The 27,561-nt window shown below is 49.3% G+C and overlaps 1 protein-coding gene across 9 annotated transcripts in view; it reads left to right on the forward strand.

The window, feature by feature from the left end:
• The first annotated feature begins 311 nt into the window (after window positions 1–311).
• RUSC2 (RUN and SH3 domain containing 2) overlaps window positions 312–27,561 on the forward strand; it is a 53,309-nt gene continuing 26,059 nt past the window's right edge. For 2 of the 9 annotated variants that reach the window (XM_040540282.1, XM_040540280.1), the window contains exons 1-2: window positions 6,071–6,420; window positions 20,850–20,955. The gene's annotated coding sequence lies outside the window, so the exon portion shown is untranslated. Of the gene's footprint in view, window positions 403–6,056; window positions 6,421–20,849; window positions 20,956–27,561 lie in introns of those variants that run through there. The other 7 variants (XM_040540277.1, XM_040540281.1, XM_040540284.1 and 4 more) reach the window with 7 other exon arrangements.

Consider the following 27,561-nt stretch of genomic DNA (forward strand, 5'->3'; position numbering starts at 1 on the left):
TGCTGGACCTGCACTTCCCGAACTTCTCTGCTATCCTGCAAGGGTGCTCTTATCAGAGGTCTCATCGTAGATGTTTTTCTGAGCTTCTGCTGCCAGTGCGGCCGCACAGGCCAGATTTGATCTCCTTCTGCAGCCGTATTTTCTCCGAGCAGGACGCTCTCGCAATTCTACACTCTTACAAATAACCAAAGCAGCTGAAAGCGCTCGCAGGGGAGGGGGGGCTCTTTCTGCCGCTTGCTTCACCCTGCGGCAGCCCCAACCTTTCGGGCAAGGATCCCCGGGACGGAGCCTCCCCCAGGAGCTGCCCCGGGGGCGGTCACGGCTGGGGGGGCCGAGGGGGGCGGACAGCAGCGAGGCCCCGCCTCGGCGCCCGGCTGCAAACAGCGGAGCGGCACCGGCTGGGTGAGCGGGGCTGGGGCCAGGGGGGAGGACGTGGGGGGGCCCCGGGGCCTGGGGATGCTCGCAGGGGATGCGTGATGTTGTGTAATGGTTAAAGGAGAGCTTGACGACGGCCGTTTGGTCTTTTTTGGAGGTCTTCTGTTTGAGAGATAGATCCCTCCCCCCCCCCCAAAAAAAAAAAATAAAATAAATCCCCGTTTCATTTACTTATTTATTTATTTTTTCTATGCATTATTCTGTAACACAGAGGTTTGTGCACAGCTTCTGCTGTAGCACCTACATTCTCACTGCCCCACGGTTTTGGGGTCAGGAAAGACAATGCTTTGATGCTAACCAGTGAGCGATATGGTTACTTCTTGTATACAGCAGCAGAGGGCGGGGGGAGGCACAGCAGAGCATCTCCCCCCCCCCCCCCCCCCCCAAATGTGACAGTGGAATATCACAGTGAAATATCGGTGAAATACCTGGATGGTTCTCTAGGTAACTAACTCCTGCTGGGCTTCTGGCAGCTCTCACCTCATCCATGTGCATCCACACAAGGCTCTTGCACTGACCTGTAGCCTGGAAGTCATTAATCATAAGCAGCTCCTATGGCACGGGAGGGTGAGGGAGTGCCATGTGTTGGCCCCAGGATCTCTAGTGGGTGTGATTCTCAGCAAGGACTGTCGCAAGAAGGGAGCCCTCTGAATAGTGACCCCTGCTAATTCCCAGCTGGGAACAAGGGTGGGCACATAAGGGACTTCGTGTGTACCTTTGGGCAGAGGTGCTGTGTGCTGTAACCCCTTCAGAGCACTGATAAAACTCATCCAAAAACCAGCTGTGCCAGTTGGAAGCTGGAAGGCTTCCTCTTCAGATGCTTGATTTTTTTCCCCTCTCATTTTCAGCCTAAATGTGTTCACAGCACATTCATTCTCTCGTTGTGCCAGCATTATCCTTTTGCTTCAGCAGTTTTGTTTGTCTCCTGTGATATATTTAGAGAGCAATCCTATACGCTCTCTGCCTACATTTGGCTAGGCTAAACAAGCCAGGCTCTTAAGTTTCTTCTTGTTTGATAGGTTTTCTGTTTCCCCCAGGCCCTTTATGCACCTGTTCATTTGAGTTTATCATTTTTAAATGCGGATGACCAGATTTGTTTTGTATGGTGCTCCTGTCACCAGTGCCTGTACAATTGTGCTGATGGTTCACTGCCTTGTCTAGCCTGCATTTGCTTTTCTTATGTCCACATCATCTCTGCAACCCCCCGGGCAGTTCGTGTTATTATTCTGAGCTTTGCTGTCAATACGCACAGTTGCCCAGCTCTGTACTTGCAGCAGAGCTCTCACTCAGGCAAACTAATACCACAGGACATGGGGAAAATGAAGCTTGAAAATGCACCTTTCCTTCAACACATACTTTTTGAGTAGATATAAATCTTCTTGTTCTGACTTTGTAAGCATGTTGTTTATTGCAATGGGAAGAACGCTGGCGCCAGTCCATGCCGGTGCCTCTCCGGGGAGACTTAACCCAGAATTTAGTGGCAGAGGGATGCCCATTTGAGGCAGCCTCAGGACTGGGTGCTTTGGACAGAGGCCCCTGGTCAGGCCACGTTCCTGTGCATCCATCCATCTAGGGTACCCAGCACCCAGAGTTCCTGTGTGCCTGGATGAAGTCGAGGTATTAGGTAAATAAATACTTCTTGTCTCTTGCTGCCTCATGTATGATGATGTGGGAAAGAGCTGCAGTCATCATAGCATAAGTCTGTGCATGCTTTAAACTGATGCCCTCAGGGGCTTCTCCATGAGCCTGGTAAGGGCTTTGTCTGCACCTGCTGATGTTTCGGCCACTGTGAACATGCTGGGGTGAGGGAGCTGTCATTTCTCCCAGCGAAGGCGAGTTTCTAGCCTCAGCCCCCTGCCCAGGAGCAGGTTTCGGTGCTCTGGACTGGGTTCCTGAAGTGGCTATGCTACCAGGCTCAGAAGAAGTGCACGGAGCCGTTCTGACCAGGCTTGATCCAAGAACACCGTTGGCCATAGCTGCAGCTCAGCTGCAGTTTGTTTTTCCCAAAACTAGCCTGCTGCTGTCCTACTTTTTACAATTCGCCCAGAAGTAGATTTTTTTTTTTCTCCAGCTGGTGCTGTGAAGGAGCATCCTCTCTCCTGTGGCTCCTAGTGTGAGGGGAAGTGGTTCTTGTCCCCCCCGTCTCCCTGCTTGTGCTGGATGGAGCTGCTGTGCCGAGCCTTTCTGCGCAGCGCCAAGCCCTCTGCCAGACCCCGGGGCTATAAATGGACCTGGCCTCTTCCACGCCCTCCCAGCACCACGAGATGCTGCGGGAAATCGGAGCGAGGCCAGGCTTCCTCTGAATTAGGAAAACAAACCTTCCTACCGCTGCCTCATGGCAGGACCTCTGCCAGTTTTGGCTTCGGGGGCAGCTGTCTGTGCCCCCAGGAAGGCAGTGCTGCAGAGCTGGAGGTCTGCACTATGAGGACAGGTGGTCCCCGACCTGCATGCCACGCTGGGGCAGACCTGGAGGTGCTGTCACCCCTGGCCACCCCACGCACGGCACCGCAGATGTCTGTCTGATCCCAGTGCTGTGTCCCGAGGGAAGACCAATGGTATTGCTGCTGGCTGCATCCTGCTTCCACATCGTATTAGGCACTTAATAAAAGAAGCCTGGCTTCTTGCACAAACCCCTGTTTGCCTCCCTTAGCTTTGGGATTTACAACAGAGATCCTGGGATCTTTGAGCCTTACATCTCTCCTGCGAGGTGGGGAGGATCAGCGCCGTCTTGTTCCGCAAGCGCTGGGACCAGGAGCATGCAGAGCAAGGTGACTCAGGGAGACAGTAGCTGCCCTGAATCTTAAACTGAAGTCTTTGTGTCAGCTTGAGCAGAGTGCTACCCCCCGTCAGGCCATTCATTCCATGCACAGTGCAGGTCTGTATTTAGAAAACTAATTTGTAGTCTCGTGTTTAAGAAACAGAGTCTGACAGTCTCCCGGTTGATGTGCTTCAGAGAGGCTGCTGGGCCAGGTCCCTGCCTGCTGGCCTTTCACTGAGTGGTGATTTTGCATCCTTGGGGCTCGGCAACACCTAGAGGCTTCGTTACCTGCTGACTAATGAGTCCTCAACAACCTGCAGGCTGTGGTTAAGGGAACATTTAATATTCAGAAGGTGTGAGCCTGGTTTGTTGCTGCCAGCGCCTGCAGTTCTGCTTCTGGTTCAGTTTTTGCTGGGGCAGCAGATGCTGTCTGACACCTTTGGCTGCGCAGGGTGCCTGGCTCCTTGTGTTTTTTGCTCTGCAGTGGCTGGGTTGTGCTGCAGATCGAGTGGGCTGGCAGAGCAGGTGTGCAGGGAGCAGTACGTCTGCTCTCTTTTCAAGTGAGCTGCACAGTGTCATAACCCAGCCTGCTCACAGGGCTTATGGTTTGCTAAAACCTCCTTTCTGTCTCTCTGCTGGGACTGCAGACAAAATTTTGCAGGGATGGGGGGTAGATAAGGTGCTTCCTCCAGCCTTTCCTCACTCCATCAAGCTGCTGTGGCAAGGGTATCTCTGTGGAATCAATGAAATTAAGTTATCATGTGTAGATGCAGCTGCCTGATGTTGTTTCCTGTGGTTAGCTCTGCTGCAGCCAGGCCAGGCACCAGATCCTGTGGGTTTGCCAGCTCGACTTGGAGCACTTCAGGGGAAGCTTGTCTGAGAGGAGTTTTTCTGCTTGCTCTGTCCCTCCCAGATGTTCACGGAGGCTGCTTCCCCCATCTCTGCTTGGCCTCACGCAGCCTGCCTTCTGCTGAACACTTAATTCCCAGTTCTTCACCGAAGGATACGTGCAAGGGTGTTTCCTGAGCGTAGGTCTGTGATGCGGAGTGTGACCATCCTACTGCTGTCACGGTTGTGCTCCCGCACACACGGCTTTGAGACTCTGCCTGGCAAAGCCTGTGGTGTGTCCGTCAGGTGTCTGCGATGGGGTGAGGGACTGGGAGGGTCGGAGCAGAGCATGAACCAGCAGTTACCATCAGGGCTGTCCCATGCAAAGCTCCCCGCATCAGGCCACGGTGGGGGATCCCACTGAGATGGGGCAGCACAGGCTGTTAGAAATACCTTCCTGGTGACGTGCCACCTGCTGCAGTCCTCTGCTGTCTCTCTCTGTCAGGCTGGGAGCCAGTCTCCCCCACTCCACCATGGTCTCCAGTTTATCAGAGGAAGGGCAACGCCTGTCTGTGCCTTTTCCTGTCACTCCTTTCCTCCGTCACTGCTCTGCAGGGAAGGCAGAGGTGGAAGAGCAATTTCTGGCTGGGGTGGTGGGAGTCCTGGTGCCTTTGGCTGGAGGGAGCGATGGCAGCAACACCCGCACCCTTTTGCATGGGGCGGCCACATAGGTCTCAGTTCGCCGTGCAGCACAGCAGTGCTTTTGCCACGGAAGTGGCTGGGATGGATTTGGTAATGCTTGCGTCTCAGCCAAGCCGAGGTGATGTCCCCGGAGCGATGCTTCTCCCAGAGGATGCCACAATGAGTTATGTCCAAGCAGGGGGTTTGATACTCCATCATTGCACTGTGCCTGCTGAGTCCCCGCCTTGGTTCCTTCCCTCCTCCTGGAGGAGGGACCTCACACTGCAAATTTTCTAACTTTTTTTTTTGATAGCAAATCTGAAAGCACTTGCAGGTGGAAGAGACTGGTGCAGGCACAGCAGTGTGCCAGGCACGGCAGTGGCTGTTGCAGAGAGCACACCAGCTCAGCCAGCCACTGCTGCCCAGCCAGGAGAGGAGCGAGGTGTTGGCTCCTATCTCTGCTCCTCTGGGCTTCTGGTTAGGATCCGATTTATGTCCTGATGGAACAAAATCTGGATTCTTTGAGCTTCTTCATATAGTGCTGGGTGTTTGTTCTAACCATCCAAATGTCTAGCCCTACAGAAAGGGCAAAGAGCAGGCTTGTGAATTCCTCCGTCTTTTCCAAGTTCTGCGTTGTAATTTCCTCCACAATCTCAGTAGTAAATATCTCCAGCCTCCCTCCACTGAGAACTGGGAAGGGCTGGAAATGCACTGCCTTGCTGATGGCAGAATGCCTGAGATGCTCCTTTTAGGAGCACTAGCAGGAGCTGCTGTTACTTGCTGCTCACCCCACTGAAATCTTACCAAACCAATGTTTTGTTTCTGTGGAAGCTGGCTGAGGCTGTAGCAAAAGCAACCAGACAGTAATGGTCATGCAATTTTTGTCTGCCATTCAGCTTGTTGCAGGTGGATTCTTAACTGCTGGGGCCTGAGTCTGGCATCACAGCAATATGGAGATTTGGGGAATGCTGGACGTGGAACTGAGTCATAATTTTACTTCTGCCTTATTCTTGTAAAGAGCTGAATGCAAATTTGCGCACTCCAACATTTGTGCCTCTTTCAGTGGGCCAGATAAAGAGTTTAAAGCCCCTGTAGCGTTGCCCAGCTCCCTGCTCCCTGCAGAGAGAGAGAAAAAAAAAAAAGCCTCTTGGCAGCCTCAAGCTGTTTTTAAACGAGACAAATGCCTGAGGTGCCTGTCTGCCAGAGCCTCCAGCCTGTACATCGAGTCCCTTTTTAGCATGCTTCTCCCTGCCTCTATATCTGGCTCTGGTTCCTTGCTCGGGGAACGTGACCTCATCATTGTTTTGGTATTTCCAGTGATTCAGCCTGGTCTGGGGCAGGGAGGAGTCGTTCCTGGGGCGGACGGGCGGGTGTTTGCGCGTTGCTGGAATTCCAGCATGGTGCAGCCCCAGCCCTTCCGCTGCCTTGACAGCTCTCCTCCAGCCCTCAGCTGATGCGTTGCATTCCTGCCCGGCAGATGGCCTGGGCACAGCTGGGAGAGGCACCCCAGCTCCTGCTTGCGGGGCCGATGGGGGTCTTTGCTGCCTACATGCCTTGGTGAGGGCGAAGGAAGCTGAGAGCAGTGGTGTGTGTGCCTGGGACAGCCACGAGGAGCCTGCTTTAGGGGTGGAAAATGAGCTTTGCAGAATGCTTGTAACTATTTCCAGGCTGCAAGCGTCCCGTAATGAACTTAACTTCTCAACAGCTGCAGAAGCTTGGTAAGTGTTATGGTGCTTGTTTCACAGGTGGGGAAACTGAGGTACGCGACAGGGTAGTGGTCTGCTTGAGGTCTTACGCAGCTGGAGCTGGGAAAGTAAACTCCCACGAAGCGATGCTGACCATGCCTGTCCTCTCCGGTACTGTCTGGATTCCTCCAGTGACCGTGGGCAGCGGGTCAGACCGAGGTGGAGCAGTGCTTTTAGGGAGGAGCAGCTTCTAAAGCAAGACGAGGCCAGGCTGTGCAGATGCCTAAACCACATCTTCCATGGGTATCACTTCCCTGAAGGCAAAGGGGAGAGCTTGCTGCCGGTGTTCCCCAGCCGAGGTCAGTGCTTGTGGCAGGCTGTGGATGCTGAAGGGCTCTCACTTGTGCCTCGGCAGGACTGCAGTTGCTGCCGATGCTGTAAACCTTATTGCAGCTTTGATCTAAACACTCTCAGCTGCTTTATTTGAGCTTGGGTTGTTGTGAATGGTTTTAAAACTGTTTGGGACTATCCAGAGGTTAGCCATTCCCTGGCTGAGACCAATTTGGCTGCAGATGCTGCTTGGTTGAAGACATGGCTTTGGTGTTGTCTTGCTTAGCAGTGAACCAGACTGTCACTGTGCAGGAATAAATCATGAAGGCTCATCATGTTTGGAGAGGCAGCCTCTCTGTGGAGCCCCTGTTGATGAACGGGTGCTTGGAGATGCAGTCCTGTCTTCATTTTGTTTCAGACAGACTTGGGGATTGGCACCTGGCACCAGATTTACTGTTGTTACACTGCGAAGTTTTCCCTTTATTTTTGTGCAAGAACATCCCAGAGCTAGGAGAGCATCCCATCCCAAGCATAGCTGTGCTGTGCTGTGGTGGAGACTGCACCATGGAGGGGAAAAGCACAAAGCACCTTGCTCACTGTAGCCTGGGGAAGGGATATCAGCAGGTGCAGAGCGAGGAGTTTTAACCCCAACAACCGTCCTTCCCCTGTTTTCTGGGGACAGGAGACAACAGGTGATGCAGCCACGCTGCTCTCATCAATAGGGAGCATTTCGGGCTGGCTTAATGCCTGGCTAGCTGCGCTATGCTTGTAGGCATCACCAGGACATAGACCTGTTACACTCAGGTCCCTGTACCCTCCTTAAAGCTAGGTTAACAGTATTCACCAATGTGATCGACCTACGTCAGCTGTTTTCAACCTTTTTCTTTTGAGGCCAGATGGTATTTTTTCAGAGGAGATCTCCCCAGCCTCTACAGTATACACATCAGTTGCTACCAAACTCTATGGGCTCCCTGTTCTTTGTCACTGGTGGCTCCCAGAGGTCACTGATGGGAGCTGTATGCCTGTCTGGCATCAGGCGTACTGAAAATAGGCTGTGCCCGCTGTGGTATGCACCCTGAAACAGCTCCTTCTCAGCCTCTTGCTGAGGTCTTTTAGTGGGTGGTAGCTGAAACCTGCTAAACCTCTCTACTGCTGGTTCCAGCTGTGGGGACAAAAAGCAAAGCCCCCAAACCCCTTGACACATTGCTTCTTTGCTGAGCTGGTCCCTATCCTCCCCATCTTCCTTATCTGGTCCAAGCTGCAATCCAGTTGATAAATTACCCTGAAATGGGAGGGAAAAGAAGAATCATAGCAGGAGGTGCCGGAGGCAGTGAACTGGGGAGAGATGGTAAATCCCAGTGACCTGATGGTAAATCCCTGTGCATGGGGAGATGGACGGTGAGGGCGGACTGCTGCCCCACGAGCTGGTCTCACACACACACGGATGGAGCAATGCTTTTCTTCCCAGCCGTGATGTGCCACGGGAGCAGCGTGTGCCAGAGGAGGTGTGGGGCTGGTGTATCTCATGTTGGGTGTAGGGTGGAAAACTGCATAGGTCTGCATCACTGCTAGTGGTTGCTGTGCCTGGATTTGTAGGAGCATGGAGCTGGGCGTCCCCACGTCCAGCAGCTGCCCTCCCACCCCGCTGCAGGAGCAGGCAGGCGGCGGAGTCGGCGGCACAGTCCCATCACACTGCCTTCTTTCTGAGCTTGCTCGAAATGGCTCTCTGTAACACGAGCCGCATTGCAGCCATAGTCCTCTCCAGAGGGCATCTGTATTTACACTGGGGCTTTCATTAGCAATCCGGCTCTTGCATGGCCAGCAGCCCGCAGCCCTCACTTGTCTCTCCTGCCCACACGCTCAGGGAGCGAGACGAGCACCCTGGCACCGCTGTCCCCTAGGAGAGGCAGGTGACTGGCGGCTGGAGGAATCCCTGAGCCTGCTCCCCTCTGGAAGAAGCGCCCTGTCATCTTTCTCCCCCATCCTGCAGCAACAGGGGGGGCTGCCTGCGGAGTTTCCCCCCAGCCAGGCTCACTGATCCCCGAGACAGCGCGGGGACAAGCTGGGTTTGCTTTGGATGATCGCTGGCTCTGCGGGCTGTGTTCCTCCTGCTGCTCTCATGCAGTTGCTGCTGTGCCCGACTCCCAGCCACAGCAAACTGAGCCCGCCATCTGGGGAGATTGTATCTGGCAAGGTAGGAGCTGATCCCTTCCAGTTGTTCTGCTAAAAGGGGGGTGATCAGTCCTGTCCCACCTGGAGAGAGTGCTTCAGGGAGTAGTGCGTATCTGGTTTGATGCTGCATTCTGCTGCGGCTCTGATGACCAGGCAGTATGCTGCTTCAGGGGAAGAAAATGCATACATCCTCCTTGTTTTTACTTATATACTGGAAAATCAAACCTTGTCTTCCTTTCTGCTCCAGCATGGTGCTCTGATACCCCAGAGCCTGTCTCTCTTCTCTATTCATGTGCAGCACCCTGTGCATTTTCTACATGTCGTGTCACCTGCTTCTTCAGGTGACAGTAGGGTCTCTTTGGAAGTAGGGAGCAGTCTGGATGTGTCCTGGCAGAAGGGCAGAGGGAGAAGAGACTCACAGAAGGCAAAAAACAAGGAATTTCAGTAGGCATGGAAATGGCATGAGAGAAGTTATTCTTCTAGAATAACCCCATAAAATTAGACAAGGGAAGAGACTCCTTTCTCTGAATAGTCTCAAAAGGGTATCTTCTTTTTCCTTCAGTCCCCAAGGGTGACATGCTTTGCTATGGAAAGGCCTGAGGCTGCTGTCGTTCCTGGGGGCCTTCTGCAGGTGATGCTTCCCTTCTGAGGACTGACCCAAGTAACAAAACCTGTTTTAGGGCCCCCTGCATCCCCAGTTCCTAAGCATTGAGGAGGGAAGTGTGTGTGGGGGGGTCTTCCAGCCTTCCCTCCTTAGCGCACCCTGCTCTGCTGCCAGTGGGTGTATAAATAGTGCCCACAGCATACTATTTTGGTGACAAGCTTTTCCCAGGATTCATCCAAAGAGGTATGTGCACAAGTGTTAAAAATAACGCTAAGCCCTGCCCAAACACTGGTGTCGGTTCAGGGATGGTGTTTTGGGGCTCTTCATAGAGAGCCCTGGCTCCTGGGTGGGTGCAGCAGAGGGGGTCTTGCTGCTTCCCTGTCCTCGCTGCCCCACTGACCAGAGAGGATGCTGACCTTCAGCAGATCTGCTGTTCCCCAAGAGGATGTGAGACTTGCACTTCTAATTAGGTTATTTGCTACTGGGCTTTCCCTGCATGTCCTGTGCATTATCTCTGGGTCTAATGGGAGGCACAATGCCAGGAAATGCCAGAAGGGGTTAACCTGGGCTTTAACCTGCTGCCAGCTCCCTGCCACTGGCCAGATCTAGCTGCTTCTCCAATGTCTTGTGCCACAGCAATGGCATATGTAGACGTTCTGGACCTACGTTAGGTTTACCCTGAGCTGGAGATTGGTATAGTTGTGGAAGGCATATTAAATTATGTTGAATTACGTCTGTATGTTGAATTAACATCTATAGCTCTGGACATCCTTGTTATCCATATAACCACAAAAAATAATTGCAAAATTTTGCCCTTTTAGTGGGCTGGTTGGTGCCTGTAACTGGAAACCAGACCCCCCTGCAGAGACTGCAGGGGTGCTGGGGAGCCGTGCTCCTGGGGCTGTGTAACCTGTGCAGGCTGCCCTGTCCCACTGGGGAGATGAGAGCTGCAGTTTGTTACCCTTGGGCTGGGTTTTGCCTGTTGATGCTCAAATCCTGTGCTAGGTATGTAATTCTCCTACTCTCAGGCTGCTGGAGCATCAGTTCCTTTCTTGTTTTCAGGCCACGTGGGCCAGAGCAGCAGACCCCACTGCATCCTTGTGTATGGAGTCCAGAGCTCATAGAAATGCATCTTGGAGGGCTCGTGCTCCAGGGAGCCCCATCAGAAGACAGAGATGCTCAGTCTTGTAGACAGGTGTTGTAGCTCTGCTGGTCTAATAATAATGATGTGATGTGGCTTAATATGTGGAGCCTTCTGCATGGAAGAAGAGGAAAAGAGCTGAAACATCGCCTGGCTGCAGGCATGGGGCAGTGCTTGGTCTCACCTATCTGCTCTGATTTGAAGGCAGTGGTGTCATGGGCAGGGAGACCACACTTCTGTTTCGATGTCTGAAACAGAACTATGGCATTAATCCCTCCCGATAGCTCTTTGGCCTCCGTATTTGTATCTCCAGATACATCTGTGCTAGTTTTGGCTTTCAAGAGGAAGAGCCAGATACTTCTGCAATCTCTAAATACATTACTTTCTGAAGGACTGGATTTATTTTAAGCCAATCTGGAAAATTGCTGTGAAAGCAGTGGGCGTGCAAAAACTGCTGAAAAGGTCACAACTGCTGCTTGTCACTCCATGCTTCACCTCTTCTGATGTGGGAATACTAATCCTGGCAGGTGTTCCTAGGGATGGAGGAAGGGTCCTGCTAGAACATGGTGGCCAGGAGTTTTCTCCAGCCGTTGCACTGAGAATTAGTGAGAGCACAGCAGCTGCTTGTGGTTTGGCTTTGGCTGTCTTACCGACTGTGCCCAGCTCTCACCTGCTCTCCTCCCCTTCTGGCCATTTAGCTGGGCTTCTCTTTTCCTTGCTATGTGTTGAAAGGCTCTTGATGAAGTTGTGCACTGGTTGGAATGCTTTCTTAAGGGTTGCATTCAATGGAGTGCACTGAAAGTACAGACTTCAGAATTGTCCAGAGGTGGAAAAATATTACAGAGATGAAAAGCATCTTCCTCTTTTTTTTTTCTTTTTTTTTTTTTTTTCCAGGTATTGTGAGGCAGAATAACCTGCTCACCTTCAATCTGCTAACCTTCAATCAGGGGCATCCTTCTCTTCTATTCCTCTGCTCCTTCCTGCTCCTCTCCCATGTCCAGCCAACATATGAGTTCTCTGAGTCATCATCATTGCTGTTTATTATTAGGTCTGAGCCAAGGCACCGTGTATTATCATTATGGAACTCCTGAGGGCACTTTGAGCGCTCTTTCCACCCTGGTATGCTCTTGTTCCCATGGCTGGAATGTGTCTGGGATGCATGGGGACACAAGACCTTGTTTGCCGTCTTGAAGCACCTCTTTGCTGGCTGTTTGCTGATGTGTTTCTGTGAGGTGCCAGAGCACCACACCAGTTTCCAGCAGTTCCTGAAGTGCTTAGATATCTCCGCAGGGAGCATCACAGAGCATCATGCGCCGTCTCTTTAGTCTACCTCACCTGAGGGTAGAGCCCTATTTCAGTCTGTCCACTGCAGTCTAAACTCGACGAGTTTGTCAGGAGTCTCCTGTGACCTGCTTTGTCACTGGCACCAGGGTACGGGCACTGTGTGAGCCCAGGCTTTGCCTCTACCAGCTTTTGCTTTCTATTTTAAAGAGCACGTCAGGATTTCCTCCCACACATGAATACCCTTTATCTCTATAGCATTTCCTTCGCCGTTGGTCTTTTTCCATCCTGAACAAAACTGCTGCGCACAGTGCATGGACACATACTTCCCAGGTCTGGCTCTGTGCGCTCGTGTGCCTGTCTGCACAAGGATGTCTGCCTACTGGGTGGAACGTGTCTGCAGAGGAGGCAGACCTTGCACAACTGGCCACACTGCAGCTAGGTGCTGTAGATTAGACTTTGTCCTGATTAAGCATACACCTGTAAGCGCATAAAGCCAAAGGGTTGTTTAATCACGGTCTGACCTGACACGGAGACCTACAGTGCAGCTGACTGACAGTCCGGTACAGCCTGCCCTATTAGATGGGAAGAAGTCATAATCACCAAAGAGAAAGTTAGGAGGGTTATCAGCTGTGGCCAAGGGTCACCTTCAACAAGACCAAATTTATGAGCAATGTCTCTTCACTGTGGTGAGTGAAACAAGGATGAATCCACTGGCTGAAAGCTGTTATTGAACATATTCCATTTAGAAAAAACAAACTCGAGTATGTTTTTAATAGATACTGGATCAGCTGGCATGGGATGCTTTTCCACTCTCAATCTTCACATGTAGGCTTGCTGTGTCTTTCCAGAAGCATATTCCTCTTTCTCCAGGTATTCTAACTGAATAAACCACTCTAGGCTTTTAATCCTGCATTAGAGGCTGCCTGGTCCCCTGAGTCAAACAGAAATCATATGAGAATAAGACCTCCAGAAGTCATGCAATTACATCTTTCTAACCCAGGCATAGTTTACTCAGACTGTGCCATTCCTCATGTTTCTTCATCTCATCTCTCTCGAGAAACTCCCAGGGACTGGGACATCATTGCTGCATCCCATGTCTTTACAGTCCAGCCCCTTCCCTTCTTCAGTTTCCCCTGATGCTGTGGCACACAGAGTTGGCCAGGATCCTGAGCTGGGCATTCCTTTGTCAGCAAACCCAGACAAAAAAAAAAAAAACCTTTCCAATTTCTCACACTAAGGGCTTCTGAAAACCAACAGGAATGCCTACCTCTAAATAAGTAAAGCAAAGAGCTTCTGAGACAGACAGAACCATGCATAGTATGAAGAAAACCAGTCTTATCTCCCGAGTGCTGTGTTTTTTTGGTGGAATAATGAATGATTTATCTGTCATACCTGATGCTTAACCTAAACTTCCCTTGCTGCCTGTCAGGCAGCCTATTCCTGTTGCCCTGGGATGTGGAGAATGACTTATTAACTTGTTTTTGGCAGCAGCCTTTTATGCATTTCAGAACTGCTTTAATGTACCCCCTAGTTTTCTACAGACAGCTAACCCAATTGCTTTGTAATTTATTCCTTTCTGTTTTTTGTTGCTGTCTTTGAACTGTCACCAGTTTGTCTATATTTTTGCCAGGCTGGTGGAAAGCTGGGGCACGTACCAATGTTGGGTAGAGAGGAAGAATTACTCCATGTCTTGCGTATGGCATGCCTGTTCACACAGCCGGACTTATTGTTTGTCTGCTTCAAAGCAAAATGCCACTGTTACTCAAGTTTAGCCTGTGATCTATGGTAACCACAAATCCCTTCTGAATGAGCAGGTCATGCATGATGATTATGGGTGAGGATGTGCGGTCTGTGCTGTGTGAGGTGTCATGGTAATGATTATAATTTATGTCCATTTGCTGTTTATGTACACACCTTTTCCCTTCAGCTAACAGATGGGACAGATGAAGATTAAGAGACGACCACTCCATTTCAGAGCCAGCAGGTTAAATGCCCAAGAGGTGGACTGAGTCTCCAGGATTTAGATACAAGCCTGCAACACATGGGCTTTTTAGCAGACATTTTCAATGGCTCTTCCTTAACTGTTTTGTTTCCTCTCCTCTTTGCAGCTTTTCTAAGCGCCTACTGGGATGCGGGTGTCCATGAACACATGCAGTCTTCTGTGTGGCACTGGTGTCTTATTATCTGCCACTCATGTGCTGCTGTGTTGCTGCTGAGGGATGGTTTTTGAGTGTACCTTCAATGGTCTCTTCTAATCAGAGCGCTTTGCAGAAGTACCAGTTATCTAAGGATTGCTTTACTTGGCACTAAAACGTAGCAAGCTGGGACAGGTATCACTTCAGAGCATGTCCAGTTTGGGTGATAAATGTACAACCTTGAAAAAAAAAGCAGTATAAACAAAATTAATATCATGCATCTCTAATAAATCAGCTGGTAGCTGTGTGCTCCCTGGATTTCATGGTAAAGGTGGGAGTGTTTGAGAGTGGGGAGGTCTGCTGGAACACTTCGTGGTGAGCTGACAGCTCTCCGTGCTTGGCTTTTGTTGTTGCTCTGAGCAGCGATGGCAGAGAAGTGCGCAGGCATGCGCAGAGGGAGGCGAGTGTGGGTTTTCTGCGTGAAATCCAGAGCAATCTTCATATTTGCTGTTGCCTTGGAAAACTGGAATATTTATGACTCAGTACTAAAACAGGAGGCTTTTTCCATTCTTGGATGTGGCCTCTCTTGTGTCCAAGAATGACGTTTTTCTCCTTTCCTGTTTGACCCTTTCCTGTTTGCTGTGCTATGTCCCACCCATTTACAGCCTCTGAGCAGAGGCTTGTTTGCAGCGCAGCCACCCTCACTTGGAGTCAGCCAGGCGATTCCCCTGCAGAGGGAAGGAAATGTCACTTCGGTGTACATCATGGGAACCAGAAGCAGCCACCTTTCTTGAGCAATGCTCACTGCGTACCCAGCAGCCTCTGGTTGTGCTTAGTGTGCAGACACTGAACCATCTCAGGGCTGCACAGATTCAGGCTGCAGTTTGTCAGCTGCTTAGCTGGAAGTACACAATTTTTATTTGCGGTCAGAATATGAAGCAATGAATACAGCAGAACTGTGGCTGCCAACCAGCTTCAACATATAACATGGGAAATTAGGACTTTCTTCATGGCAGTGGGGAACTCATAGTTCATGGTGAAAATGTATTAGTTTAAATGCTTTAGGTAAATTGTGCTGTAGGGAAAGGATTGTTCCCATTTTTGAAAATTGATTTTAACAGAAGTGAAACCAGTAACACCTTCATATCTGTTGTTAACATGGGCTGCTCAGATCAAGTGGTTGATTGCCAGATTAGAAGGTGTATCTTTTTTTGGTAACAATACCCCTTCTATTTCTTTTGCCAATGTTTTGACTGGTGAAAGAGTTTTTATTCCCAGTCAGTGTATCATCAATATTTGAGTGAGTGCTTGAAGAAACAGGGTTGCTGTTACAGCTCAGCTCCTGCTTCAGGCACTTTGAAATCTCAGGCTGCATCAGTTACATCCAGGTTTTGCTTTAATTTAAAGTATACTGTACAGCTTTTTGAGCTTTGTTTATCAGATTGAAGCTGAGACTACAGACAGCAATTCAGGAATTGTTCTGCTGTTTCTGTCCTGATTTCCCTCTGTCTAAAAATGTTCAGCTATTTCTTTGTGCTCCTGCATGGGGAGAGCTGAGTATTAGGGCTGAAAGATGGGCACTGGCATTCTTGGACCAATTCTTCCTTTCCCACGGCTTTCCACGGATTCATATCTCCTTCTTGCCCCAGTCTCCCGCATGTAAAATGTTGATAGTATCTCTTTCCTGGAGGAACAGTACGAGCATACTGGAATCCTGGGCTGCAAGGGACTGGAGACGGACAAGCTGGTTGTGGGCCGGATTTGGATTTCCCGTAGCCATCTCAGTATTGTTGAGATATGTGGAACTCAGCCCAGCCCAGTGGGAGCCATGCCAGAGCTAGACCTATCTGTTAGTTGTGACTTTTTATGGAGCTTGTAACTGTCTCCGTTCCTGGGCAGTAAGGCAGCAGCCGCTAACATTAAGAAGGATTCGATCTTAGTACAAGGAAGAAGGAAATCACTATAGTGATTTGGATGAAGAGTCTACATAGCCCAGTATTTATTTCCCAAAAGAGGTTGCAGGTGGTCAGCTAGGGATGAGTGAGAGCAAGGCAAGCAGATACGGTATCTCAATAATCTTTTCTTTTTTTTCAGGGATTTGCCAAGTCTGTTGTACTTTATCTGCTTAGTAACCTGAAATGGATCTCTCAAGTGCTTGTCCTGATTCCCATTGAACCCACGTGGACTTCTGACTTTTTCAGTCCATAATGCCCTTTGCTGAGAGGTAACGAGCAGCAAACAGGCTAAAGGAAGAGTAACCAGAATGTTGAAAGAGGAACTACTGGTCTGAAGGGAAGTTGTTGATACAGAATAGCCTTGAAATGAAAGCTATTTAATGTGTGAGATAATGCTTTGAGCACTGAAAAGTAATATTGCTGATTATGTTTCCTAAACACAGAGTCAAGAAACCTCATCAATTCAGAGGCAGTTCATGGTTATTCAGCAGGAAGAGCTGGGGTGTCCTTAAGGAATAATACAAATGGGAACTGGATAGTTCAAAATTGCATTGTTGTGTGCGTGAGAAATGAGCAAAAAGTTCAGCTCCAGCTAGGAGCTCATGGGGAAAGTGAGAGAGAGGGAGAAAAACCCAGGGTCTATCAGCGACCTTCAGGATAACTGTGAGCAGCCATGAAAAGATAAATGCCATCCACTGTGACATATTAGAAAATTATTTGTACCAGAGAATAGGGACATTTTTGTATTTTAAGGCATGGTGAGATCTGGCTTGGAAGATTGTCAACATTTCCCATCACACTCTGAAGGCTGTATTTAAACTGGGTCATGTCCAGAGAAGGGTTACTTATGATCAAAGCATGGAGAGCCTATCTAATGCAAAGTGATTAAAAAAATGGGATGATGTAACTTTAAACACAGTCTGGATAAACGCTGACGTTAAAGATCATTTTTGGAACAGGAGTGAATAGGGGTGAGCGACACATGCATAAAGATAAGCCAGAAATTTAGAGAAGGTTCTTAAACATCAGAGAAATGAATTTGGGAATTAATTCTGTTAGACAATGGTTAGCAAACAACAAGAAATGTTCATCTCGGGGAGAGTGGGGTGGAGGGAGGTAAAAAGCAGCAACAATCTTCTCATTTCAAGCCAATTTCTTATTTGGAGGTGTGACTCTGCCTGGGGTTGCTAGCCCTGAAGAAATCACTACTGCTGTTCTGGGCCATAAGCAGGTCTTGCTGGGGCAAGACCACCATGGGGTGGGTGCCTGGTGAATACTGCTGTTACAGATGTGACTGCAACCTGCACAGCCCCACAGGCTCCTGTGCCTCTGTCCTGAGACCTGTTCCGAAAGGGATACCCCATTGCTCTCTACAACGACCTGAGAGGAGGTTGTGGGGAGCTGGGGGTCAGCCTCTTCTCTCAGATAACCAGTGATAGGACTAGAGGGAACGGCCTCAAGTTGCGCCAGAGGAGGTTCAGGTTGGAAATGAGACATTTCTTCTCAGAAAGAGTGGCCAGGCACTGGAACAGGTTGCCTGTGGAGGTGGTGGCGTCACCATCCCTGGGGGTGTTCAAGGAAAGGTTGAACGTTTTGCTTAGGGAAATGGTTTAGTGGGTGACATTGGTGGTAGGGGGATGGTTGGACCAGATGTCTTGGAGGTCTTTTCCAATCTTAATGATTCTATGATTCTGTGATTCTAGGAAGGCAGGTTCAGCAGGGATCTATAGGTGACCCTCTGGGGAGAATGGGGGGACTGAGAGGTCAGGCATTGGCATGATACTACCGTGTGCTTTCCTCAGTCTGGCTGGATTTTTGACCTGTCATTCAAGAACTCCCGTATTTGTTCCCACTTCACAACGAACAGAAAAGTTGTCAAGTGCACATTGGTAACAATTAGCCTGTATTGATCTCTGTGTTTGAGAGGGAAATGTTCTTTGACCTCAAAGAGCAGGGCTTGCAAGGAAGAGGAATGATTTTGTTTTCTTTTTGAGGATTTTTATAAAGTTTGCAGCACCCCCTGCTTTCCTGATGGCCTGTGTGCTCTGTTGCTCCTTGCTCCAGGTGAGAAGGACCATACTGTTGGTTCAGCTGTGACCAGCATCCCTCTCTCTAGCATTCCTGAAACGTCTGGAATGGTGGTGGATGGGGTTGCATAGTCTCAGGGATTCAAATTTCTGCCACAAACATTGAGCAAGGTGGAAAGGCAGGGAGCTGCTCATGGATGCTCATGGATGGTCCAGCATCTGGGAAAGAGCAGTAATGTCTTCCCGTCCTGTGGCTGTGCTACAAATGAGGTCACGATGAGCCAAAAGCTGTGGCCTGGGCAAGTCCTTGCAGCTTTTGCTGTGAAATTGCAATGAAAGTGGGAATGTTTCTTCCTGCTAGTACATGGGGGTGTGCTGACCTTAGTGGCTGATTGCTGCATAGTACTTGAAGGCAGAAGAAGGCTCCTGCCAAGGCAGAATTTAGTTGGGCTTTATTTTTCCCATGGCACTCTGTTCATTTCCTGGTTGCTGTCAGGAGAACAAAGTGCTGCAGGTACATGTGGGTCATACCTAGCATGAGTGCAGCACACGGGGCTCCCCTTGAAGGGCGCTCTGCCGCAGGACAGCACTGGGAAGGGAATGTGTCTCCTCATTTGGAGTTCATGGGTGGGAGGAGGCGTCGTGCATTCACTTCTCATCCCTTTGGAGCAGGGGGGAATGAGGTGAGATGGCAAAACCACTGCCCCACACCTGGGGTGTGTATAGGTAATAAGACTAATGTTTCTTGATAAGCCAGAGGCCTATCTGAGGCCACACGAGCATGGGGAAAGTGCTGAACTGAATAACTATGATGGGGAGGAAGGCACAGTTGTTTACGTTGTGGAACAGTTGAAAAGTTATTTTGCCGAGGGAGCCCCTTGCTTGCTGCATTACTGCTTCTGTTTTTTTAACAAAACAGCCCCAAACTCCATCAGCCTTGGCGTGCAGATCTGCCCCTCAAGGGAGGCATTCGTGCTGGTCAGTCGGTCAATGCTGGTGTCCCGTGGTGGTGACAGGGAGGCGGGCAAGTGCTCAGCCTGCCAGCATTTCTGCTGCCTCCCTCAGTGCTGGCAAGGCCCGCGGAGGACTGGGGAGGGCACCAACATAGTTTCCATTCTCCTCTCTGCTGTGGGAACAAGTCTCCTGGGTAACAAACGTGCCTTGTTTTGCTCCGAGCTCGCGGCTGGGCCTGGCCACCTCCTTCCTCCCCGTCCCGGCCGAGCGGGCCCGCAGCGCCTGCTGGAGCCTGCCTTGGTTGGCACTGACAGCACAGCAGGATGGGTCTCAATGGGTCTTTCTGGCATAGCTTTTTACATACACCTCTCCAGGGGCAGAAGCTTCTGCAAAGTGCTGTGTTGCCTTGTTTTATTTGGTTGTCATTTTGAGTGCATCATGGCAGAGAGCAAAAAGTACTCAGGCCTGTGACGGTTCTTCCTTTCTTTGCCCTGTGCATCTGTGTGACATTTTTACCTGTTCTCTGACTTGCCTGTCCCTCTGTTTTGGAGGTGGGTTTTGGCTTGTGGACGTGGAGCTTCTTCCTCCACAGATGCTCAGCTTTGCGAGCTCTGCTGAGCACAGGGCAGCGGCTCTGGGAGCAGTGATGGTGGTGGTGATGTCCCTCCAGGATGGCTCCCTCAGGGGAGCTGCTCCAGTGCTGGGATTACCTCCCCTGAAACAGCCTAGAGCACATCTGGGTTTGTGGTTATGTACAGATGAGACAAAAAAAAATACTGCACTGGGGAGGAAGGAGAGGGCTCCAGGTTCTATCCAAAAGAGAAACCCTAAAGGAGCCATATGTGTCCCTCCTGTGCCTCATAAGGAGCTGCACTGACTTGAATATGGAGCAGGTTGTGGCTGCCTTTGGTGAAAGGAAGGGGGTGAAAAAATCCTTTCATGTAGTCCTGGGATAACATGACAGCCTAGCCTCTTGCTGGTGGAAATGCTTTGTTTCAGGAAGGAGGGTCTGCCGTGGATTGCTTTGTGTACATGCCAGGATTTAGCCCAGGTTGTGGGCAGCACTGTAATCGCAAGCTCTGCTTCATAGTTGCTGGGATCTTGGCTTGATATTTCTTGTGACAGCTTGGACTTCAGACTTCCTGTCACTGCGAGGTATTTGACACTGGTCAAGGTGCTTGTGGCTGCATCTCACTCTGGGGGTGACTGCGTTTCAGGGACACTGTGTAGGTGCTGTTGATGAAGCTCTCTAAGACAATGCACTACAGAAATGTAAAAGAAGCTTCAAGAAGCTTCTTGTAGTTTTTCTGATCCTTCAGTTTTAAGTCCTCCCATCCTCCTCCTCCTGAGCGTTACTTTGCAGACGAGCATTTTATCGCCAAGGGCTCTGGCTGCCATTATCAATTGTAGAAACACAGCAGTCTGGTTCCTTTTGCTTTCATTTACAAAGCCAGAAGAGATCAGACAGCTTACAGTCATGCAGCATCTGAAACCCAAGCTCATCACCTAATAAGATGCTTCAGCTCTTTCCTATGGCATAGGCTTTGATTTTATTCTTCTCCTCATGCTACCTTCCTTATTTCCCAGTTCCTGTAAGAATCAATCCTCCATCTTCCAGCCTGATTTGTTCTCTCCCTTCCTCTCCTTCTCTGCTCCCTCCCATGCCCTCCCTTGTCTGAGGTCCCACAGGGACTAATTGCAAGCCGGAGTGGCTGTGCTGTGGGCATGCTTGCTCCTTCACACACAGCAACGTCACAGCAGCAGCAGCAGGAGCATTGGAGATGTGATTGCGCAGACCCTCTGCATTGCCAGGGATGCAGCTGTAACAAAAAAAAATAATTGACTCTGTGTTTCCCACAGCATCCTGGTGAGAGAGCACGGAGCCCACTGGAATCAGAGTGCTCAGCACTGCCGGAGTGGAGCGTGTGCAGGGAGAGGAGACGGGAAGCAGAGGATCTGTGGAAAGGTGAGATGGAGAAATGAGCGGGGTGGGAGTTTGCCTTACTGATGGTTTTCAGGCCATTCATTGTCCTGTGAAGCGGCTGGCTTGCTTGTTTCTGCAGAGATTGCCAGCTACCCAATGAAGCTTAAAGATTTTAGGATCGCTTTGTCTGTTCGGAGGCTGCGTTGCTTTGGAGCTGTCGTGATTATAATTATGCAAGGGAGTGAAGAGGCTGGTATTGCTGTGCAGAATGCATGTTTGTCCATTGTGGCTATGAAATAGCGGTTGTCACGTCCGGGGCTGGTTGTGCAGAGGCGATCCGCATTTTTCCTCAACAGTGCTCTCTTGGTGCAGTCGCACAGCTCTCCATTGTGTCTGCCATGACAGCCGAGCCCACACGGATTGTTGTGGTCCCACGAGCTGTCACGCTCTCTGTGCATCCCCGGTGGTGATGCTGCTGTGCAGCTCAAAAGCTGTTTTGACAGACAGCACTTCCATGAAAAGACAGAAACAAAGGACGCGAGCGCAGGAAGGGCTGCTGTCATTATGGCTTTTGGCTTTTAAAAAAAAAAAATTCTTTTTTTTTAACACTAGTAAATCAATTACTCAAGGGGTATTAGGATAAAATAGTGTGGCAGGTTAAACCTTCCTCTTCTAAAAAATGATACACTGGGATCTGTGCAGGCTGGAATCCTTTGTGTTGCCGAGGGTGTGTCTGTGCCGGCTGTGTAAATGAATGCTTTCTCCCTGCCTCTTTTCGCCGATCAGATGAGAAAGGTTATCTCAGAATGGAGGAATTGCTATTTTTAATTACTGAGATGAGTGGTCTGGGCTGGGTACCAGTTACTAGAGCTTAATTACATGGTCCTTTTATAACCAAATCCATCTTTTCCCTCCTCCCTGCCTTCCTCCTTCTTTTCCCTCCCCCACCCCCTGCACAAATCCTTCCATCAAATTGCTGCTACACATTCAAAAGGAGAAGAGCTTGAACAAAGAGAAGGATCTATGTGGGAAAGGGATATGGATTGATCAGGATGACAGTTAGTAAGAACAATAAGGCAAAGGTACAGAGGAATGATTTGGTATCTGTGATGCAGTGACATGGCTGTAGGGGAATGTACACATGGGAATCTAGTAATGTAAGTAAATAAACAAACAGAAGATGCAATCTTTTGGGGTTATAGAAAATGCTGAACATGTGGGGTTGCAATTGTAGGTGTTTGGGAGGAATGTGATGTTAATGGAAGTTACATTAACTTTGGCTATTGAGAAACAGATCATACAGAGACTGGATTGAGGGGTGTTGTAAGGGTATGTGGAGTATGGGGGAGTATAGAGATCTTCTGCATTTTATTTTGTTAACCTCCAAACACCTAGAGCCTTGTCTACCAGTGCTGCTAATGAGGGAGCTTGGCATGTCTAACCTCTTCACAAAATCCTTCTGCAGTGTGCCAGCTTGGCAGAGTGCTTGGGGCAGCTTAGCATTGAAATGACCCGAGAATAGTTCAGATAAAGCATCTTTAGGTCTGTCAAGAGCCACAGGATGGTAGGGATCATATAGATAAAGCGGTGAGTGTTTGGCAGAGCTATAGAGAAACCTTGAAGCAGAAAAGGCAGGTGTGAGGAGCATTGCAGAGCTAGAGGAACAGAAAGTTGTGGGTCAGAGACACACAGGGCACAGGGGAGGAAATTTGGGTTCATGGTCAGGGAATGTGAATATGTTGCTTGTAGTATCATTCTCCAACCTCTCTCAGTGTGTTCCCTGTGTGCATCCCCAGCTGGTTTGTCTATATAGGCACAGCCTTTTCTGCAGCAGTTGTCTGAAGGAACCATTTCGCCGCTGCGGATTCTCAGACAGTCGCTCCCTCTCCATCCCCCTCCGTCCCCCTCTCTTTGTCCCCAGGCCTCCATCCCCTTCAGCCTGATGGAAGTGGGTAGTGGGATGTGCTCCTGGTGTTGTGAGAAGAGGGAGACGTGCTCCTGAACTGTGTTTGTGCTAAGGAGAGGTGGTGCTGCAGAGCAGCCTCTTGCAGGAGGGTGCTGGGGGCAAGAACAGCACATGTGCATTCATAGGTGCATCGTGGGTCAGAGGATAGATCACTGCAGGATACACACACGCATCGTGCTGTGAAAGAAAATTTGTGTACGGTCTGTTTACCACATTTGCGTAACAGAATAAAAAGAAGGTGGCGCAGCCTGCTTTGCTGCATGGGAGGGAACACTCCTGAGGACATGCAGGCTGTGCCTAGCTGGTAGGTGCCACTCTTACAGGAACATCTGTTAAGCCGTGAGAGTGCACAGATAATCTCTGCCCTGAGATGCTTGAGCCCAAAAGATGGACAAGAGCTTCTGATGACTGGAGCTGGCTGAACTGATTCATAGCAGGAAGATAAAATCGCTGCTGTGTGTCTTCTTCACTGCCTTGATGCAAAATGGAGGGATGAAGTGCAGCTGGCTCCCGGGGTTCAAGGGCCTGCACCTGCATTGCACAGAGTGCAGATGCCTAGGAGAGTATGCAGTGGACTCAGAAATGGCCTGCCCATGGCTCTATTGCTGCCTGTCAGGGTGTCTGATGCTCTGATAGCAAGCAAGCAACAATTTCTCTGTCCCAGAGATGTTAATTTTCTTGCAGTCTGATGCTCCTGGTGAGACAAGGTCTCACTCCGGTGTTATTCCTGATAGCCAGACAGTAACCCACCTTTAGCAACCCCATGTTGTGTTTTGCCCCATTTTTCATTTATTTCCCAGTCTCATTATTCTTTGCCAGTGTTTTCTGAAAGCCTTATGTAGTGTTAAGGCTAGGTCGATAGATCTAACATGGGTCACTTCCCTTCCTCTTTCAGAACAGGTACAGGCTTTACCTTTATTATTTGCCAGCCACCGGGCTTCAGCTCCTTTCTCTCTTTCTTTTTCCTCATGGGTGTTTTTATTGAAAGCTCTGTTGTTAGCTGTGATCATGCGATGATTTTTTCATTGTTCTGGGATCAAAAATATCTTGTCCTTTCTGACTGGAGTGCATTAATCTCCTTGGATTTGTTTCCACTTCAAATGGTCATTTCCTTCTCTGCACCCTCTTTTCCCTGTATTGTCTAACCTGTCATTGACGCAGCTTCCATGTTCTTCTTCATGCCAAAACAGTATCAAAGATGAAGTCTCTGCTTGACTGTAATATCCTTCTCGGTGTGGTTATTCATTCAGTTTGGTCAGGAGCCCTGTTCTTCTAATTTCCTCACCTTGCTCAGTGATTCCAGATGTTTTTTTAATTATGATGTACATTCAAAGTCTTTTCTGAAGTAATTCCCTGAGCTCTTTGTTCTTATTGGCTTTATAACTGTTTTGCATGGTATGCCAAAGATCTGCTCTTTAAAAACTAAAAAGGTTTCATTACAGAGCTGCTTGCTTTTTACTCTTCTGTTTAATGTAAACTGGATCAGCTTGAGATACTCAGTCCAAAGTCATTTCTATATCATAGGCTCTGGGCAATAACTCATCTCAATAGGCAAGGTCCTCATGCACCTGAGTACTGATTAAACACAAGAAATGCAAAGAAAAAGTGAGAGAGGTGGAGATCTGTGCGTGTGGGTAAGACACTGAGGATCTGAGATGGAGATGCCCCTCTGTCAGCTGTGGAATCACATTTGAACAAGAAAAAATTGTCCCCATATTTGTGGTAGCTATTAAAATCCCATTGGAGGTGGGAAAGCTCACTTGTCTGCTACCTTTACTGCTTTATGCAAAGAATCCTGATGTGGATAAAGTGCTTCTGGCAGTCTGGTCTGTAGGTCCAAAAGAGCCAGAAGGCTACCCGGTCCCAGAGCTATGCAAAAGGCTGCAGGATAAGGCTTGGAGGAGCTGAGGGAGCTTGGCTGGCAGGGGGTGGAATCCATAGCAGTGATCAATGACAGCTGTGTTGGTAACCAGCCTTAGCAGGGATTTGTTGTGTTATCTGCTGAGCAGGCTCCCTGCATGCCGCAGCATTCATCTGGAAGTTGGTTAGTCTCCAAAGAGAAAGTAATGGGCTGTCAAAATGGCTCTAGTCCCTGATTCTGCTCCAGTTTTCTCTCTTGACGAAAATTATTTTAGCATTCATTTTCTGAAAGAAGTGGGTCAAAGCAGGGACACACCTGTTAAGATGAGAGCAAGAGCAGGCTTGTCCACGAACTCTCCCTCTCCCCACCACAGTTGTGATGTAACCTCAGGAATGTGCAGGTAATGTTTTTTCTCTATCCATCAGACACATGCAAGTATTTCTCACCAGGCAAGGCTGCTGGTGGTTTGGTGGCAGTGGCATTCGTGCCATGGGCAGTTTTGTTCACAATGTATTCCCATCAAGTTACTGCAGTGTGGAGGTCAGGGCTCAGTGCTCCAGGTGCCACACAGAGAGCAGTGTAAGAAAGAGCCTTTGTTCCCAAAAGCTCTTTAAATTGATAAACAGACCAATAGGTAGAGCTGCCAGGTGGGGGGAGCTTAAAGAAACACAGAGATGAAGATTATGAGTTCAGGTGGTCATCTAGATAGGAAAAGAAAAAAGAACTGCAGTTGTTAACTCTTGCAAAAAAGCTTCTCTGAGCTGCAATGTGGGTAGGAGACCCAGACTAGAGTGTTCTGTGTTCTTGGGAAGGGGTGGGACACATGGTCAAGGGATGGGTACTGGACTGGGAAAGTCTGCCTTCCCACTAGTTCCCAGATGCACAAGAGACTCACCTGTGCATCTGTGGCTCTCTTTGCTCAGGAACATTCCTGCATCCTGGTGCGAGGAAAGAAAAAAGCATATTTTTTTCAGGATTTTTATTCTGGGGGGGGTGAGAACTCAAGTTATCTATGTGATGTTTGAACCAATGAGTTGCTTAACCATGATACAGTCAACTCTGGGAAAATCTTGTGCTCCTGAGCGTTGGCTAACACAGACTTGGTGTGACGCCAATTAGATCATCGCTCAGCTCCTTCTGGCCCCCAGGGAATGGGCTCTTCAGGTGCTGCCCTTGGAGGGAGCAGGGAGTCCGTGCTCCCTACATCGTTTGGCTAATCTCACTGGTTTGTTTTAATTCCAGAGCCACACCTGATTATGGGTGAACTGGCACCAACTGCAATTACTTCTGGAGAAGTGTGACCTAAATGCTTTCAGTGGGCAGGTTTTTCTCCATCCTGCTCTGTACACATTGGTGAAGGAGCAACCACATGCCTACTTAGCCTCCTTTTACCTGGTGCTTCCAATTCACTTAAATTGCTTATTAAGGCACCTTCTTTTGGTCCCCCTCTGAGGCTCCCATGGCAAAGAGCAGGAACACAGGCATTGTGCTGTCTTGCCATGTGTGTTCTCTGTAGCTCAGATAGCATAGCTGTCCTCACAGATGTCCTTCTCGGCGGGGAAAATGACCCATCTGGACCATTGTGCTAGGGAAATTTGTTATTCTTTGTAGTGAGGCTATTTCCAGTGCCTGCTTGCACTGTATTTTTCCCCCTGCAGACCAACATTCAGACCTTTCCCAGTAACTCAGCTGATAAAGTCATAAACCCACGTATAAGAAGATCCAGTGGAGGTGTAAATAATCCGTATTTCTGGTCCCAAGATATTGCTGGCCCACACTGAGTATCTTCCCTGGCTTTGCCTCGTTCCTTATGATCCATGGCATGAGCGACACATCTGCCCTGAGGTCTGGCTTGCTGTGGCTGCCCTCTCCATCTCCACTTGTTAGCACATAAACCGTTGTAGTCACTCTTAGGGGATTTCTTGCCTGAATATGGCTTATCATGAGCAGTGATTGTAGCTTGACCCTTCAGAAGAACAGCAAGTGGAATTCAGCAGGCATATGCACTTAGTCATTTTCTATTGCCAACAAAATGTTCTCTTAATCCACATTCAGTGGCATCTTACTTAATCTACTGCTAAGAGTTATCCTCCAGCTGCAGGTCATAGTGCTTGAAATGGCCATTGAGGGGAGCATCTTCCTTACTCAGATGTCCTGCCTCAGCTCCATGTCACATGCCTCATTTTCATTTCTGCAGACACTTGCTATTTATAATTATTGGATATATAACGCACTCTGAAGGTGGTGACTACTCCTCATGTCTGTAAGCCTGACAGCCTTCTTGTTCCCACTTGCTTTCCTTCTCTGTTTCCTCTTTTCCCTGCCTTTCAGGGGGGACTTGGGAGAGGGAAGGTGAGGCTGCAGCGAGCACAGAGAGACCTCAGACATTCCTAGAGGTCTGTATCCCCTAGGACAGTAGGGCTGGTCTGTTCATGGCACAATCACAGGGGAGGAGAGGAGGAACTGTCAGAAACAGGTATGTCCCAGCACTGACAGGCAGTGGGCATGATGGTGGTTATCACACAAATGTCGCAACACTCTTATCACAGGTCGTTCAACATACTTTTGACCATATCTTGCTGAGACACCGATAGCAGTCATTGATCTATTCTATTCTCTGCGCTTCTGCTGGTGACTGCACAAGCTTTACAGACCCCCAAAAAAGACTCCATCTCTGTAACCGACCACTCCCAGGCTTTGTGCTGCTGACATGGTTTGGTTTTGCAGGGTGTAGAAATACTTTTAACTGAAGCAACTTGTTTGTATTTGTCCTGGAGGTGCAGAGGGGTGATTCCTCTCTTTAACAGAAGATGTTCCACAG

Source organism: Cygnus olor, chromosome Z (assembly GCF_009769625.2).
Source record: "Cygnus olor isolate bCygOlo1 chromosome Z, bCygOlo1.pri.v2, whole genome shotgun sequence".
Classification (NCBI taxonomy): Eukaryota; Metazoa; Chordata; class Aves; order Anseriformes; family Anatidae; genus Cygnus; species Cygnus olor.